This window comes from Protopterus annectens, chromosome 3.part0, assembly GCF_019279795.1.
Source record: "Protopterus annectens isolate FY-2018-M chromosome 3.part0, PAN1.0, whole genome shotgun sequence".
In the NCBI taxonomy this organism is placed as follows: Eukaryota; Metazoa; Chordata; order Ceratodontiformes; family Protopteridae; genus Protopterus; species Protopterus annectens.
Window position 1 is genome coordinate 44558312 of NC_056731.1, and position 15424 is coordinate 44573735.

General features: G+C 46.6%; 1 protein-coding gene across 2 annotated transcripts in view; it reads left to right on the forward strand.

Moving 5' to 3' along the window:
* Positions 1-15424, forward strand: part of DNAJC1 (DnaJ heat shock protein family (Hsp40) member C1) — a 2872711-nt gene that overhangs the window by 2752453 nt on the left and 104834 nt on the right. The window lies entirely within an intron of this gene.

The window sequence follows — 15424 nt, forward strand, 5'->3', positions numbered from 1 at the left end:
GCCAAACAACACAGACATACCACCACACTGCCTGAGGCCCCACACTGCAATGTGCGGCAGTCATGTTTAGGTAGCTAGCCTTGGAGCATGTGATGGACCTCGAGGACCCACCATGGCTGACAAGTGATGTACCCCACACATGTGAATATACACCACCGTGCAACAGCCTGCACATGTGCTCGTACATCAGATGTGCATGGAACATGACCACCACCGTGGCGTCTGTGAAAAGGTCAGTACCGCCGTGTCTCTGTGTGGAATAGCATGGTCCCTACCATCGTGTACATGCTACGGAAGCGCACTGTGGTATGTGTCAGCATATGTATGTACACTGTCCATCTGCCGGGGTGTCATGCCATTAACAACTGCTGTCAGCAGACGTCAGTAGTACTGGCTGTAGTACACATGTTCCGTGTATGCTGCGATGGGTGTGTTTCCAGGGTGTGGCTAGCAGGGCCGTGAAGCATATGTGTTCATCCACCAAAGGGGGGATAACCCCAGGTGCAACACACCAGACACATTTATTTATTTTTATTTATTTTACATTTGTTGACCGGGCTAGTCTAGCTGGATATATGTCCATTTTCAGTAGAGGCCCGGGGAGAAAAGCTCCACACATAACATAGGCAAGACAGATAGACAAATTGTTAATAAAGACTTACACATAAAAATATACATTTAAATCAACTAGTAATCAAAAATCAGCATACATTAAAGGAACTCAAAAATTTAAACTCATACACAATGTTCTGTCGATTTCAAAGCAAGTTTACCTAATACATATGGTTATGCAGTAAAGCAACAGCCATGTAGATTACAGTAAAAGCTCGAAGGGAAGAGAAGTAGGAGTATGAAGGAAAGAAAAGAAATGGCACAAGGCCAGAAACATAAGTAAGAGAGGAGAAGAAAAAAGACAGTCAAGACGAGGCGGGAGAGATAGTAGACGTAGGTCAGAGCATAAGAGGACAGCAGGGAAGAGAAGCAGGGTAGACGTTAGTTTTCAGGCAAAAAGAAGGGTTAAAGGTTGGGAGAGAGTAAGGAGAGGGAAGTTAGCCTGGAGTGCTACAAGAACAGAGCCAGTGGTTTTGGAAATGTAGTTTGATTTGTTGTTTGTAGAGAGGTAGGGATGAGATTATTGTTAACTCTTTAGGCAGCAAATTCCATACTCTGCCTACAGTATTGGTGAAAAGAGAGTCACCAGCTAAGTTGTGGGCCTTTATGGGTTTGGTCATAAGTTTACAGGAGGAACGAAGAGAGGTGAGATTGTTATAATGGAGTAGAAGTTGTGAAAGTATAGGGGTGTTACTAGGTTGGTACAGTAATTTGTGGGCAATTGTAAGTTGTGAAATATTAAGATAGTTTTGTAGTTCCAGCCAGCCTAACTGTTTCAAATTGAGGCAGTGATGTGTTCTAAAAGGGTTACCAGTGGCGCGCAATGTTATTATAGCAAGTTGCTAGTTTGTTTAGGTTAGTTTTTTTAAGGTTGGTGAAGATAGGAGAGGCATAGAAGAGAGTTGATATAAGATGGGAGTGAGCAATAGTAGCTCTGGTTGATGGGGTAAGAAATGGTTTTATATGGTATAATGATCCAATCTTTCTGTTAACAGTTTTGATGGTGTTGTTGATGTGTTGGTCAAAAGAGAGATTGTTATCAATGGTAATTCCAAGTAGTTTTGTTGTGGAGTCAGGAGAGATGATAGTTTTGTTGTTTGAGAAGATAGAGAAGTTAAGTGGAGAGGTACGAGTGGTGGGGGTGAAGAGGAGAAGTTTGTTTTTTTTGGCATTGAGAAGTAGATACCGTCTAGTAAACCATGTTTCTACAGTGTTGAATGTAGTTTGAGTTAGAGTGGTTAGATCAGAGGAGGTGGATGCTGAACAAATGATAGTAGAGTCGTCTGCATATTGAATGCAGGTAGCTTGAGGAATTACAGAGTGGAGATCATTAATATAGAGGGAGAAGAGGAGAGGACCAAGGATAGAGCCCTGAGGGACACCAATTGCAATGGGAAGTAAGGAGGAGATATGGTTTTCCCAAAGAACTGCTTGTTGTCTGTTACTGAGGTATGATGTAAACCAGTTGATGGCATGGCTGTCAAATGAGAGGGATTTGAGAATGCTAATTAGCGAAGAGTGGTTGACCATGTCAAAAGCTTTAGAGAGGTCAATGAATAGGGCAGAAGAGAGTAGGTTCTTGTTGCGATTGCTGTTAATGGTATCTGCAAAGGAAAGGAGGGCAGTGGTAGTACTATGGTGGGGTCTAAAGCCATGCTGACAGTGAGCTAAAATATTGTGAAGAGATAGGTACTGTACCAGTTGCTGATGCATACATTTCTCCATAATTTTTGCTAATGGGGAGAGAAGAGCAATAGGTCTAAAGTTGGAATAGTCAATAGAGTTACCGCCTTTATGTAGTGGGATAATATGAGAGATTTTCCAGATATGAGGGATGGTTCCTTCTTGGATGGTTCTATTTATGAGTAAAGAAATTGGGTAAGCAATTTCTTTGGCTGCTTTTTGTAAGACTAGGGGAGGGAGCTTGTCAGCAGAGGGAGTACAAGGTTTGAGTTTGAGAAGTAGTTTGAAGATGGTAGAGGTAGAGATGGGTTGTAAAGAGAAGCTACAGGTAGAGTTTAAGTGATTGTTAGGAGGATAAAAGTTATTAGTATTTAATTGTCTAGCGAGAGATTGAATAGTATCAGAGAAGAATGAGTTAAAAGTATTTGCAGTTTGAAGAGGGGTGTCAGGGTTGGCATTTAGTAGGGAGGGAGTTTTAGCAGTACCTGGAGAAAGGAGTCTATTGATAGAAGACCAGAATTGTTTGGGTTTATTTAGGTTAGTTTCTTGTCGGTTGCAGTAGAACTTTCTTTTATCAGTGAGGATGGCTTTTTTGGTAAGATTTCTAAGTTGGCGAAAGTGATGAAAATCAGAGCTGATTCTATGGGACCTCCATTTGTTCCAGATCTTATTTTTGGAGAGAATTAGTTTTCTAGTTTCATTTGAGAGCCAAGGGGCTGTATTAGATTTCATTCTAATAGTGCGCTCGGGAGCATGATTGTCTAGAATAGAAAGGAAAGTAGAATTAAAGAATAATACTGCTTCATTAAGTGGAAGAGTCTTTAAAGGGTTCCAGTTGCAAGTTCTGAGTTCGTTCTGAAATAGGTCGGTTTTAAAGTGTTTAGTGGAACGTATTTTTCTTATATTAAGGGGGGGAAGATAATCAGTCTTCTCTCTTGCAATGTATGTTAAACAGTGATCACTGAGGTCATCAGGCAGGGTCCCAACATTATAAGTGATATTAAATTTGTTTATAAGAATCCAGTCTAATATAGTCTGTTTTCTGTTTAACTTATTAACTCTTGTAGTAGATGTAATGGTTTGGGTGAAACCGTTTAGGTTAATGTGAGAGATGGGATTATCGGTATTAATAGCATTCCAGTCAATATTTAAGTCGCCAAGAATGATAGTTTCTTGGGGGTAGTAGTCGGAAACCCAGTTGAGAAAGTCTTCTACAACTGGTATGTTGTTTCCTGGAGGTATGTAAATGCAGATGATGTAAAGGGCTTTTTTGGCATTAAGTTGAAGTTTTGAGATGATGGCTTCCACCTTATTATCTTGGGTTGGATAGGCTGGTAGGGTAGAGATATTAAGATGGTTCTTAAACAGTATTGCTACACCACCACCCTTTCGTTTGTTACGGTCAAGCCTGAGTATATTATAGCCTTGTGGTATAATCTCAGTATCCTTAGTGGCTGGCTTTAGCCAGGTTTCAGAGAGACAGAGAATGTCAAAGCAGTGTATATCTAGGAGGGTGTGAAGGTAGGGTACTTTGTTGTTTACACTGCGTATGTTAAGGTGTCCTATGAGGAGTGTAGTATTGGTGCCATGTTTGGGTGTTTGTGTAGAAGGATGCATGGGGCCAGGGTTGGGATGAATGTCACCGTCTTGTAAGGTAGGATTGATAGGTTTAGATGTAATTTTGATACTAAGAAGGGTTAGAGGTCTTATTTTTTGTTTGAGTGTAGCGTGTAGGAGAGATGGGAGTACCTATGGTATTTGGGTAGGAGGTAGCTTGGGGTAGTATTGGTATTGGAGAAAGAATTCAGAGAAGTATAGAAGGAAGAAGTGAGTGTCTGTGAGTTTGTTGGCTGAAGGAGAAGTGGATACTCGAAAAAGGTAAGGAGGTAGGTTGAGTAAAGAGTAGTTATGAGTAGAATCAAGAGTGAAAACAGTGTGGATAGATTGAGAGTCATGTTAGAGAGTAAGTAAGTTAGAGGAGGTAAGCAACAAAAAGGACAAACCCGTTCAAAGGCACAGGAAACGATTTTTAATCCAAATGAATAACGTGTTGAACAAAGTCGAAGTAGAAACACACAAGGACACAATGAATAAAGCGCTTTTCGTCTGGTTAATAACAAACTTCTTCAGAACATAAATTGATAGGGCTAAGGAAACTTAATTTAAACAAAAAAGTGCGGGAACATTCAGTTTAAAAATTTAAAGCTATATACAATGAGATTTTACGAGTAAATACAATTGAAAATTTAACTGTAGAATGAATTAAATTCAACAACTTAGTATATATTTAAATAAAAATAAGTATAAAAATAAAATACTCATGCCCAAATGTATAAAAACATTGATCTTGAAATAAAATTTTGTATTTATCTCCTAAGACTATTCAATTTTAAAATGCAAGCTATGGAACAGGATTCATTTATACCAGGATGGTTGAAAGCATTCAACCTTATCTGCCACATAAGCTCGAGTTCTTCTAGTTTAAATGAAGCAGGTCCACCTCTGACATCCTGGACGTACTGGTCAATAACTAAAAATTTGAATCTATGACCAACAAATAAGTTGGTGTGTTTGGCGAGCTTATGTGGCAGATAAGGTTGAATGCTTTCAACCATCCTGGTATAAATGAATCCTGTTCCATAGCTTGCATTTTAAAATTGAATAGTCTTAGGAGATAAATACAAAATTTTATTTCAAGATCAATGTTTTTATACATTTGGGCATGAGTATTTTATTTTTATACTTATTTTTATTTAAATATATACTAAGTTGTTGAATTTAATTCATTCTACAGTTAAATTTTCAATTGTATTTACTCGTAAAATCTCATTGTATATAGCTTTAAATTTTTAAACTGAATGTTCCCGCACTTTTTTGTTTAAATTAAGTTTTCTTAGCCCTATCAATTTATGTTCTGAAGAAGTTTGTTATTAACCAGACGAAAAGCGCTTTATTCACTGTGTCCTTGTGTGTTTCTACTTCGACTTTGTTCAACACGTTATTCATTTGGATTAAAAATCGTTTCCTGTGCCTTTGAACGGGTTTGTCCTTTTTGTTGCTTATCTAGTTAAAGGCCGTTTTCTCATCAAAGTTAGAGGAGGTAGTAGGGAAAAAGTCACAGATTAGGGGTAGTCTAGAGGAAGTGTGGGTGTATGATGCAAAGAAGGAATATATAGACGTGTAACAGGAGGTATGGTAGTGGTATGAAATGTGTGGTAGGGAGAGGGGTGAAATGAGTGGGGAGATATAGAAAGAGAGGTAATAGTGGTAGAAGAGAGTAGGTGTGAGTAGTGTAAGGAGGGCTAGTATGTAAAAGAGAAATGAGGGAGGAGGATATGGAGAGTGTGGAGGGGAGGGGATTAGTGTGGTGGTAAAGACAAACGGATTGGATGGTAGGTCTAGGGGAGGGACTAGAGAAGTATAAGGTTAGGACCCCGGGGGTGGGTGGGAATTGGGGGTAGGGAGGGGAGCGGAGTGAGCCCGCAGGGCGAACGGAGCGGGATACACAAAGAATAAGGAAAAAGTATCAGAGAAAACTAGGTAAGTCAGGGTAAGAGAAGGTAACCTGGGAGGAGGGGAAAAGGAGAGTACCTCAAAAAGGAGGACAGGGATAGAAATAGGTAAGGAGCGATAGGGGAAGTAGTTAGAAAGGAATCCAGGTAAAATGGATATAGTGGGTAAGAGTCAAAGTGCAGAGAGCATACACAGGGGCTTTCAAGGTAGAACCAGAACAATAGCTGCGAGAGTGCAGGCTAGGTAGCAGTGTAAAGGGAGAGGGAGACAGGTAATAAGGAGTGGAAGGGGAGAGCTGCTGCTGGCAGGCAAGCTGGAGCAAACAATAAAGCTTAGCAGTGTAATTAGGTTATGAGCTATACATGATGGTATTGGTAGACATACTTTCGTGGAAGCTTACGGTAGTGGGATAACAGAAAGGCACTGTCCTGTATTTTCCAGGGATAGCAGTCAGAGAGTATCCTAGTAAGGGTAGTTGAGATTTCCAATCAAGACAAACAACTCAGGGAGAATCAAGGGATAGCACACATGAATTTTTCATCTTGTCAGTTCACTGTTGTCAAAATACAGTACTTCGAACTGCAAACTCCTCAGCTTCTTATCAGTCATGGAGAAAGCTTTTTGTCTGTTTTTAAATCCAATCCTGCCATAGAGATCTAGCTTCAAGTTCCGATCTGTCTTCCTGAACCATCGAGATCGGATTCAGCTCCCACCAACAGCCGAGGTCTTATTTTGCTTATATCTGGTGTTTTACTGCCCTAGGCCTTGTATTAGAACTGGCGCATCCATTTTCCCATTCTTCAAACCGCGAGACCTGAAACAGGAACTATACGAACTGGAGGTATTGTGCATGCTGAGGGTAGTGTAGGTATGGTATGTGTTGTGTAATGTGTCAGCCAGCTGGGTGGAGTGCACGCCTCAAGCATGTGTAGGTACATGGGTGTCTATTCTAGGGAAGTGTGGGTTGCTGTCAGCACATGGCAGTATCAGCTGTCTGAGGCCCAATGTACAGTATAACAACACAGACAGCATGTAACCTGCGGTGTACAATGTCAACTCTGTTGCATGTTACAATGTGTCTAGCGGTCACAAACACGGGTATCTGCACATTGAGCACCTATGATGCATTGTGTTTGGCAACTATCCAGGATGTGTGCAAAACACTGTGTGATGTGGGATCCCCTCACCTGTGGGTGTTGCAGTCCAGGTATGTGCCTGGGAGGTACGATCCGTGTACAATCCGTACTCGCAGGCATGCTGCGCAGAGCATGGAGGCAGGTCCCAGTCACTGCAGATAAATGTGAGTGGTGCAATAGTGTGTGTGCCTTGCTTGTGTGCAGCACAGTGGAAGATGCAATCATTGTCCCACATGACCCCATGCCGTGCCTGCCTGTTACAGCCCTGCCGGAGACAGTTATGTGACACCGCCACAGAGGCAATATAGCATGTGAAGATGTACATGTGTGCTCCACACCCCAGGCAGATGGCTGCAGGCCATGTGTGCCACAGCAGTGTGGTCGACCAGGACTGTCATAGCGGTCAGATACCACATGCCTGTATAATTACAGTATGAGCATAGGCAACAGTTGCAGTGACAGAGTAGGTCAATGTACAGTGTCCCTGTGTTCAGACCACTGCCTACTGTACACATGGCTAGACACACACCCAGAGGGTGATGACACCAGTGAGCCATTACATGTCCCAGTACACATAGCCTGTGTAATGCCATCACAGGGTGGTCACAATAACACGTTGTATGAGAGATATATTGTACCAGGTGATGTGTCATGTGTGCATATGTTGAGTTGCACAGCTGTTCACACGTCCGCAACATATCAGTGCATGATGCCTAGTGTAACATGATGTGTGGAACTGCACTGTGATCCACAACAGGGTCATCCGAGACAGGTGTGTTGTGAATGGTGTAGCCCATGGTTCCGTGGGATATACACCAGTGCTGTTGGCTGCCATGCTGGGGGTCACCAGTGGTGCCTACAGTGGTCATACAGACATACTGCACACATTGTTCTTGCAGGAATGTCCATTGTTGTAGATGATGTGTTACTACGTGAAGGTAGGTGTGTGTTGTGAATGTTATCCATCCAGATGTGACCATCAGGTGCAGTTATGGTTGTCGACAGCATCACACCCATCCACAGCTGTCAGCACCCTGTCCCCAGAATGGGTATCAGCCGCCCTCGTACTGTGTGACGAATGTGCAGATGGCGGAACACCTACTACAGGCTGGCTAACAATGTCATCTAGGAAGGCTATGTGATGGCTGGAATACGCCGTTCTAATGTATAATGATGGTATCCCAATGAAGTACATGGAATCACATATAGTAAGCCATGGCTGGCATGTAAACCATGTACAACAATGACTGTGTGACAGACACAAACAATGTGGAGCCATGTTGAACATGCACCCGTGAGAACACCAAATGAGGTATGTTGCACGTATCCATGTACAACTGTCAGCTATGGGCACAGCATGGATGCAGACGCACATCCCCCACAGGCAGTACCGCTCCATGTTGGTAGGGGGGCATTGCACGAGTACATGTGACAGTTGCTGTACCGCCACATGTACTGCATATCCATCATATAGGGGTAGCAGTGGTACGTGACTGTCGGACATGCCTGTACATACGACCATGTCCCACAGGATATGTGTTACGTGTGTACAACACCTGTTGTACCATCATCAAGCTGTGAAGTGTATGGCTGCCAGTGTACCTGTGTGACATGTTGTGCAATGGGTGCAAAGGTATGCAGTAGCGCATTGCATGCCCACATGTCCCACACAGGTGCATAGCCTGAACATACAATACAAATAGGGTGTTGGATAATAGCAACCCACAAGAGGTGATGGGTACAGGTGGCAACCCACTACCACCTGTCCGGGTAAGGTGTGCATGTCCATGACACATTAGCACCTGAAATGTTAGCAGTACAGCTATACAGGGTGGCATGCATATTCAATCACTAATACCCTTGCGTGTTCCACCACTGGCCTGTTGACAGACAGACACCAACACAATGTGCAGCATTGACATGTGCACAGCACATCACCGCTGGCAACAGTAGAACAGGGTTACCGTGTAGACACGTGCACAGAACAACTGCGCCAGCCACAGTCAAACACGGTATGTGTTGAACCCCACCGTCATTGTAGCCCATGCCACAGACAGATGTTCATGCATCTGTGTATGTACGGCTGGGAATGTCCCTGGCCTAGCAGTATAGCTGTGTCAGTGTTGCGAACAACATACTGAATGGGCTGGGTGTGTGAGGTGTGCGTCATACGTGTATGGTCCGATGGATGATACCATCAGTGCCCCCGCTATGTGAACATCCCTGTCCCCATAAATGGATGCCTATGCTGTGCCCAACACCACGGTCCCTGTGGGAGGGATGGTGCTGTGTGGTGCACCCGCCGACATGGCGGTGGCAGCAGGCACTGGATGTAGACATATGTGGTACCCATGTCAGGCCAGGGTACCATCCATGTGCACGGGATATCATTGTGCGGGCACATACAGCACTGTGTTGAACAATATCACAGCACATAGCACCTGTCAGGGGCAATGTGTATGCATGGATGTGCGATACCAGCATGCACCATACACACCCCCACCAAGCAGCATGCTGCCTACCTTGCAGAAGGCCATTGTCCACACCATGATGATAGACATGCGTAATGTCCATATACACATAGCAATGACATATGGAATGGACAGCCACCCTCCCAATACCAGTATCCCCCAGGTGGGACACATCCCTGTGCCATGTATGTGACATACCCTGCCATACCATGCAGCCCTGTCCAGCAAGGCTGCACGTGCCATCACAGTCATACATGGTGCGATGGCCAAATGGCACTTGCACTATCAACTGTCCAGAGCAGTAATGTGGCACTGATGCACCTTGTGGTGTCACAGGTGCTGTGTGTTGGCGTGTACAATGTGCGCGCACATGCTATGTATGACCATCCCTGCTAATGTCATATGATTACACAATGTCCCATGTGTATCACATGTGCAATACAGGCGAGCCGTGGCAGGTTGTCCAACACCTGTACAGTGCTGTGTAGATGTACATGGCACAACACATGCATGTACAGGTGTCCACGTGTATGTGTGCAGTGCCACCGCTGACATCCATAATGGCTGTGTCTGTGATGCCTAGCAACATATACACAGCATCCAGATGAACAGTAGAACTGTGCGCACATCGGGACACGTTCCAACTGGTATGAACACAGGTGCAGGCAGGTACACATGTCCACAGCAGGTTACCATCAACATGGTGTGTGTACAGTGTGATGAGTTGACACACAGATATGATATGATACCCGCTGCCTAACGGTGTGACAGCAACACGTCAGCTGTGTCAGTGCCATGATGCATTGCAGAGATTACTGTGCAGATGTCGTACATGTCATAGCAATGTATGTCCAGCGGTATGCCAGTACATCAGTGTAAATGTGACCTGTCACCATCATTATGTCTTACAGATAATGCCTCGTTCACGGCTGCCAGCCTTCAGCCGCCAGGAGGATGACGTAGTTATACCGTTGCTCCATGACAACTATGACCTGCTATTCAGCCATGTTCCACAGCAAGCGCAGCAGCGGGATGACCTGTGGCAGGATATGCGCATGAGGGTGAACGACGTGGGTGGCAACAACCGCACCTACCAGCAGATATGCCGACACTGCACGGACCTAATACGGCATGCAAAACAGCGTGCCACTGCAATTGCCAGAGAACAAGGTGGAACAGGTGGTGGGCCACCAACCCAGCCCCCACTCACACACACGGAGGAGCTCCTGGCCAGTCTGGGGACACCCAGGGAACATCATGCAGAAACACTAGCTGCCATCGTGGAGGTGGGTGTCTCCCAACCAATGAGCCTGGAGCTGCCTGGTAAGTCAGTCTTGCATATGTGTATGATATCTGCCATAGGTGTGGGTGTCACAGTACACCACATAATGTACCAACACATGCCAGGTATATGGACACACAAGCCGCATACTACAGTATGCTACGTTGTGTTTGCAGACGTGTGCATACCACATGCTATCACACAGGTACATGATGCGACATGCACAGTGCTTACTGTGGCTACAGTCATGGATAATGTTTATACTGTTATGTCGCCCCTATACAGGTACCTCTGGCATGTCGCACAACCATGGGTCCGTCGCAGGTGAGACTGTTGTTAGTAACAGGCATGTTACAGTGTATAGATATTCACCATGTGGCCAGGTATAACATGCACACCTGGGTTCTGCTCCAGTCATGGTATACAGGTTGCACCACCAGACACACACGCCACCCATGTACAGTAGATACAACCGTTAGTATACACCGGCATGAAACCACAGTACCTGTCAGTGTGATATGTGCAGTCAGCTATGCATACAATGGTGGAGGTGTTCTACAATGGATGCATATGTAGTATGCATTGGAACACCATTTGTGGTACGCACACAGTACCACATAGTGAGCTGTGATCTGGCCAGCACACAGGTGTTACCAATGTGACATATGCCCCTGCATTGTGTGCACACATTGTGATACGGCACACGACATGTCCCACGCCCGTGGTGTTCTGTCTGCAATATTGTCACACCATGACATGACCTACGCCCGACATAGCAAACATCCACACTGTTGTCTGCATAGCCCTCTGGATTGTGACACCTCTGACTTGTATGGGTGTATGTCACATGGGCCACCACAGAGATGGGTACACGATGCCCATCACACACAATTGTCCATGACCCAGTCAAACATGGCCATGGGTGATAGCCACAGGCATGTTGCCACACAGTACGTCTGGAGTGGATAGACACCGTTGCACATTGTCCACACATAGTGCGATCATAGCTGTAGTGGACCACCTGTACATTTGATGTGGTACACCAGACAACCCGAATGCCTGTCTGCAGCCACCGGAGGTGCCACCAATGTCTACCATATACGTGCTGTGGAACAGCATGACTGTGTTGCAGACATGGCAATGCAATGCGTCCATGTTATGCATCGCACAGAAACATACCTGTGTCCTGCTGCCATGCAGTGGCACAGTGCCTGTACTCCCCACTGTATAGCTATGTACACGGCTCACACCAACCACACCTGCACAGACATCTTTGTTACACATGCATTCTATCTGTAGCCTGTACACATAACACTGCACTGTGACGCCCAGTATGATGCGGTGCATGTGGTGGGACACCATTGTCACATATCCACATGTTATCGCACATGTCGGCAGAGTACATGTCAAAGTGACGCCAGCCATGTGTACTGTTAACCTGCCTGTGGCCACACGGTGTATCACGGTGATGCATGCAAACTACCATGAATGTGTGTACTGCATGCCTACTGAAATGACACCTGCTTGATGTAGTGTGCACCCCAGGGCAGTATGCATACTACCACTATTAATGTCTGGCCTGCATTCTCTGAGCTGTGGTGTGGGAATGCTGCATGCCATCTGCAATATCACATGCATGATGTGTCTGCGTGTGTGTGTGTCTGCGTGTGTGTGTCTGCGTGTGTGTGTGTCTGCGTGTGTGTGTCTGCGTGTGTGTGTGTGTCTGTGTGCATGTGTGTGTCTGCGTGCGTGTGTGTGTCTGTGTGTGTGTCTGCGTGCGTGTGCGTGTCTGCATGTGTGTGTATGTGTGTGTCTGTGTGTGTGTCTGCGTGTGTGTAATGTATCTTACAGTATGTCTTTGTATTCACAGGTGGTGTAGGTGCGTTCCCCTCCTGTGGTCCATCTGATGCTAGTGTCCCCACAGATACTAGCGGTGATGACCATATGCACGAGGTACAGGCAGGGTTGTCAGGGGCAGAAGTTGTGCCATTGGTTACCATCCCACCTATGTCCCCCTCATCCCCGCACACGGTTCTGATGCCGACACATACCACATCATCCGTTGCCCATAGAGGAAGGACAGTCAGCATCTGTTGGCATTGAGCAGGAATGTGTGGTGGCTACAGAAGGTGCGCGTACACACCATGTTGCCAGTGTAATGACTGGTGATGTGCCACACAGGCATGTGGCTGGTGCTGCTCATAGGAGGACCTCTGGCAGACATGCACCTGCTGTACAGGGTGCAGCAGTTGGTATCACCAGACACATGTTCCAGACTGTAATGGCGGCACAGGCACGTGCTGAACGGCAGAACCAAGAAGGGCAGAGGCTGCAGAGGGCCACAATCCGTTCCCTAAATGAGAACATCCAGTCATTGGTGAATGCTCAACAGCAGATTGCTAACGTACTGGATAGGCGATTAGGTGAGATGGTTGGAATCCTCGACCGAGGCATGTCAATCCGCGAGCGTGAGCTGTCTCTGCTGGAACACCTGGTAGGGGTGAGGCGTAGGACATGTTGCCGTAGGCCAGCAACACCACCTAGTGTAGGTCGACGTGTGCGTGCCACCTCTCATGCCCACTCACACAGTGCCGGTAGCAGCAGCAGTGCAGCTGGTGCTACACCGACCACACCAGGACACAGCAGGCCACATGGACGTGGCCCTGGCCGGTCCCAGCGTGGACACAGTTCCAGCGGACATGTGTCATCGGAGAGTGGCCACTCCATACCTCCACCCGGTAGTGCCCATGCGACCCCAGGCAGGCACGGGTCACGTGGCTGCAGACGGACACAGTGAGCCATACAACCTGCACTGTACAGTCTGGGGCTGCCAAGTATACCCCGTGTAGGCATCACGTATGGCTGAACTGTGTACACACATACCCACACACGGCAGACACAACTGTAGGGCTCCACCACATCCACATGCATTCTGCACAGTCATGCCCAGTAAATGCACCAGCCCTTACACACACACATGATGTCATCCATTGGTACAGCCTATGCCCCTGGCACACATATCACCCTGTGCATATGATGAAGCCTCTGCCGCATCACTGTCATCCACACCATCGGTGCACGGTTATGCAAATATATTCTTATGCACAGGGTGGACAAAATAGTGAGAGGTGTATGTGATACCTGTGTACGCATAGCGTGTGATGTGTATGTTGCAGTGGTTGTGTATGACAAGTGACAGGTGCGTATGTGACGTGGGTTCTGTTAACCTGTATGCCTCATATGGTGTACTCACATGTGCCTACTGGGAGCACTGTTATCAGTCCCCCACGTGTAGCTGTGGGTTACCCACAGGCACATCTGGCAATATCAGCATACCACATGTACCCGCAACCTGCCTGGACACCTACATAGGTACATAGGTGCATAGGTACATACTAGGCTATGTGCCCTACAGCATGTGTAAGCCTAGCCAGAGTGTGTGTGGCTTTCACCACCCCTTAGGATGAGGATACTATATCCATTGGTCTGCTGTCCCTCTGTCCAGCAGTGACACAGAGATGATTCCTGGGGCATACCTACGATCTCCCATCCACACGTCAGGATTACTCTTGGACAGAGTCAGTTTCACAAGGGCTGGGAATCTGTTCCATGGTGTAGGGAGTCTCTGGGCGATGAACCTGTCCCTCCAGCACGTCCTATTTATATCCGTGTTGAGGTTTGTGTCTGTTGCTCTCGTGCCCGTGGTTGTTTGGATCCTAGGAGGTGGAGCATGTCCATGAAACCCAGGTTGGACATGGCCGTGTATGTCAGGCACAGATCACCTCGGAGCAGACGGTATGAGAAGGTATAGAGCCGGAGTTCCCTCAGTCGGGCAGCGTGTGACATATGTTTCAGCACCTTTATCCCTGTGTTGGGGAATGTTTGGGGTCCTTCCGACTGCTGCAGGTGTTGGGTTAGGTACATTCCGAATGGGGCGTTGTACCCAATCATTGGTCTGATGCGTGAAGAGTACAGGGGTACAATGACCTCCCCTGATCTGGATGTGAATTCCTTCATGACCAGGTGGGCACTGTGGAATGTCTTCCCAACCACATTGGCAATGTGAGTGTCAAGAGAGGTTACCGACAAGTTGGGTCCCCAGGTCCCTGATCACGTCTACCGTGTTTAATGGATTACCACCTATGTGGTAATTCCGGGTTAACTTGTCTTTCCCAAAGGGTAGGTCTATACCTTCCCTGGCATGTAGCTTCAGGCCATGGCTCTGGCACCAGTTATCCATTTCTATGAGACCTCAGGTGGATGTCTGTGTCTGATGGGGTGTTGATTATGGTGGCCGGTTTGCAGTCATCTGCATACCTTGTCTGCCACAATCCCCCTATGTTTGCATGCACGTCGGAAAGTTGAATGCCGAACAGGAGGGGGCCCAGGACTGAGCCCTGTGGGCCACCACTCGGGACCGGCTTGGAGTCTGACATGGCACCAGGAACACTAACCCTGTGGGTTCTGCAACCCATCGTGTGACATATGGCTCTACATCTACGCTGGTGAGCCTTTCTATGATGCCCGCGTGGAGTTTGGTTCGAACGCTGTCGCCAGGTCATGGTAGTCTGTGCGAACCGACGTACCCCCATCAATGGCCTTAGTGACTCTTCCGAACAGGTCGACCAGGTTCAGGAGGCAGGATCTGCCCTTGACTAAGCCGATGTGGTTATGTTCCAGTATTTGTCGTTCCCCAATGTCTTCATTTATGGGCTCCATTATGGTCC